Source organism: Porites lutea, chromosome 9 (assembly GCF_958299795.1).
Source record: "Porites lutea chromosome 9, jaPorLute2.1, whole genome shotgun sequence".
In the NCBI taxonomy this organism is placed as follows: domain Eukaryota; kingdom Metazoa; phylum Cnidaria; class Anthozoa; order Scleractinia; family Poritidae; genus Porites; species Porites lutea.
Genome location: NC_133209.1, coordinates 9,015,886 through 9,019,727, shown reverse-complemented (window position 1 = coordinate 9,019,727; position 3,842 = coordinate 9,015,886). Strand labels below are relative to the sequence as shown.

The window sequence follows — 3,842 nt, the reverse complement described above, 5'->3', positions numbered from 1 at the left end:
GTGTCGTGAAATGTTTAAGAAGAAAAATATTTCAGGTATGGAAGGATCGAGTAGCATTCTGTTATTTAACGCTTAAAAAGATAGTAGATTAAACTGAATTTTTAAACTGATCAACTCCAAGAAGGTCAGACAATAGAAGGAAGTGTGACGCCAGGTTACCATGATTGCAAAATTTCTGGATCTCAACAATCTTTCTTGACAGAGGAGCTACCGTTTTATTCTTGAGAGCAATTATGCACTGTCATTTTTTTCATTTGTTTTCTGCCATATTTTCAGGTCCACGGTTTGTTGAGTTCTAGAAATTTTGTTACCATGGTAACGTGGCGTAAGGACTTCCTTCTGTTAACAGTCTACAAAGCGCATAGTTGTTGTTGTTTTTATTTTACATGTCTTTCGTTTGACGGCGGTCAAGACCTGGATACATTAACTACGCAGATGGAAGAATGGGCTACTGTTTCAGTTTTATTCATTTATTTACAATAACGAACAAGAAAAAAAAGTTGTTCTAATACCATTAAAGAAATAATACCTAAATATGTACATCTTTAAAGAAAAGAAAAATCAAAATACCCATCAGAATGATTTGTCACTTGGTCACAAAGATTTTCCTTTTAATGCACCATGTTTACAACCTACAGTTACGAAGGGCTAAACAATGACGAATTTATGAACTGTAGTTCAACAGCGAAGATTACGCCTTAAGTGCGGCCGTTCTCGCCCCGTTGTTAGCAGCTAATCCTCGAGTTTTTCCAGAAATTTTCTTTTTCATGTCCTCCGCCATGCCGGGTAGGCATGAAAAGTAGGATCTTCCCGATAAACATCCGCCCGTATGCCTGATGAAAAGAAATACAAAGTAAGAGTGAGGATAATCGAAGGAAGTGAAGGGAATCACCTCCAACTTGGGGGATGGGGGTGGGGTTGGAAATGGAGGGCGTTTCCTTTACTCCCACCCCAAAAGAGCTTGCTCGTATGGGTAAAACCATTGCTTGCAATATTTGTTCTGTATTCCACGACTTTGTGAAGTAGCGGGGTAGTTATCTCAACATGCAGGGACTAACTATTAATTGTGGCATCAATATCGTACCGGAAGAAGCACCAAACGAGAAAGCAAACATCGGTGAATAATCCTCATTTGCAAGGATCTTAATAGATTCTTATTTTCTGAAGAAAAAAAATACATTATAGCTATGAGTAATTAGTGGTACTCAGCTTATTCCTTTGGTAAAACCTGGATACCGTTACAATTATAGTTGGAGTAATTCGAAAAACACCTTTGTTTTTAAAGAGGATCCTAAATGTTAACTTATCTTATTTGCCCAAGTATACTGATTTATTATTATTATTATTATTATTATTATTATTATTATTATTATAGATTTTTAATAGAACCTAAGAACTTGTTTCAAATTTTGGGCTTCACAGGTTCTGTATAGAGGGGGCCTAACTGGTAAATTTTAGCCTAACAGGTTTTTAAGATACAGGTTCTGTAAGTCGCGGGCTTTTATTGTACTTCAAAAGAAGGTGCAAGATCGTTCGTGGATGACCGAACCTTAACGGCCTAAATTTATGCTAATTAACATTTATGTAAGAACCTGTTAAGACTAACGCGGAAAAAATGCAAGGTCTTAGTCGCGGGGTTTTACTGTATTTGCTGCATCCGATTTGGCCCTATCCCCCATTCCACATCCGACTAAAGGAAGCTCTAAAGCATGAAATGTGGTTAAAAGTAATTTAAGTGAGGTTAAACACAAGACAATGCTGGCCAGCGGTCTCCGTTCTAATCGTATGTGGGGCGGCCTTAGGCTTTTTCAGGGTCCCAGCATTTTTACAGCGCTCCTTTGGTGGTCAAGTCATTTTGCATGCGTTTTCTTTGCTTGTGCTTGTGTCAAAGCCCCTTTGCTCCCAGCCCTCCTCTCCCTCTGGATGGGTGTTGGTAAGTATCTAAAAAAATTTCCACTGAGGTTCTCAGTGTTTCGGTGCCTGGTGGGTGCCACTCACAGGGTTGTCTTGGTTACCTTCACGCTCGCTTGCGGCTTCCTCAGTTTACTCAGGCACCTTTCCCACACCCATCTATTGACGATTGCTTTAAAACAACAATGACAAACGAAGAAAAGGAGCCGTACCTCAGTAACGTTTTCCAGTTTGGCGTGAGCAGATGCCTCCTTCTTTGTGAGTAAAATACAGTTCCACGGAGATCACTCTTCGTACTTATTCCACCGTACAAGAATCAGGTCAAACAGGTCTTCGTGAGCGCTGAGCACGCTCTGGCTGTTCCAAATGTTTTCCACAAGATAGCGTAAATCAGGTTCCTGAAAAAAAGGACCAGATTTAGTCAAAGATCTTTCAGTCTGCACATGACAATTGATGCCTATTTCGTCATGGTTAAAAATTCTCTGGATTAAGTTAATATGAGGCAAATGTCTACGAAAAAAGAAATCTTAAAGCAGAGTTACGTAAAATGTTAGAGAAAAAGCTAGGGCCAACAGGATGTGTAGAGAAGTGTTCTTCCGAGCAGCTGCTACATGACCCAATGTGTAAGTTAGAAAGACAGTTATGAAAAAAAGCACAAAAATTTTCTTAGAGCCTGATTACGTTATCCGGAATGGCCCCATCTGCAAGGCTGGGTTGTTTTGTAAAGTGGCCACGTCGGCTTTGTTCTCATATAATCTTATAAATTTTGATGATTTTTGCTACGTTAAATAGAGTTCTCGTTCTCAAAGCGGCAAACCGCGCCAGTCTGTGTAAAATTCAGGCCTTGAGTGTCTTAAAAATGGCAAAGACCGTTTACGAAGGGAAAATTCGCTCCATTGATCGTTACAGGTAACTGGCCGCCTTACCCAAAATGCTCTTACTGGAGTGAAATTATGATCCAAACCGACTACATAAGCCTCCAATTCAACATTTACTAGCCAGGCTAAAAGGTGAGGCTTACAGTTATACTAGAAAAACAAAAACGCCCGAGAGGAAGGAAGTGATTTGTTTTCACTGCGAAGGACTTGAAAATGCAGATAAGTTTAGTTGTCTCGGTCTCTCTTATACCGAAACATCTTGCAGATTACTGAATCTGCATGTTTACCAACCTGGAGTAGGTAGGCGATTCTAGAACCATCTTCATAGCTTTCTTCTGAACGCCTCAGCTCTTTCAACATTGCTCTGTACTGCAGGAAGTCATGCCGTAATCTACATCTTCCAACAACCCGGTGAGGCCAAAGAAGAAACAAAGGTCATGGTATGTAAATCCTCTTGAATTCATGAATCAAATCAAAAAAAAAAGAAAAAGAAAAGAAAAGAAAAGAAACGTGTTTAACAAAGAAACAACTATAGGAGTCACAACAAGATTGGGAACAAGTCTAACAATGGTACTCCGCAAGGTGCACAGGCTAAGACTGGCGTCACAAGAGAACTTACAAACAGCTCGGCACTGACCTGAATGGGCCTCCCTGCGACCAGACGTTTCTCTCTTGAATGTCTTTTAACATTTACGAAGTCGTTCGCGCCGCTTGTCAGTCGCGACTAGGGACTTTTAGATCTAACGACGCGACAGCAAAGGGAATGTCGCTCCACGTTCTTTCAGTCTTAAGCGCGATTATTCCTACTTACAGTGGAACCCCGTTAATGTGACCACCGTTGGGCCATAAAATCCTGGTCGTAATAACGAGGTGGTCGCATTGACGGGGTCTTCACAATAATAAAATGACTCAATGGTTTTTACGTTTGGTTTGAAAGAATATGGCCGTAATAACGAGGTGGTCTTATAAACGGGGTGGTCGTAAGGCGGGGTTCCATCGTACTTACTTTGTCAAAAGTACGCGAACCCTCCTGAATTTGAATTCCAGGAGACC

General features: G+C 40.6%; 1 long non-coding RNA gene across 1 annotated transcript; it reads right to left on the bottom strand.

Annotated features, from left to right (window-relative positions):
- Positions 1-798: 798 nt before the first annotated feature.
- LOC140947299 (uncharacterized) lies at positions 799-3,183 on the bottom strand. The gene is made up of 3 exons (XR_012166952.1): positions 3,081-3,183; positions 2,124-2,309; positions 799-833 (listed from the first exon to the last, which is right to left on the bottom strand). It is a non-coding gene; the product is annotated as an uncharacterized lncRNA (long non-coding RNA).
- Between the last annotated feature and the right edge of the window lie 659 nt (positions 3,184-3,842).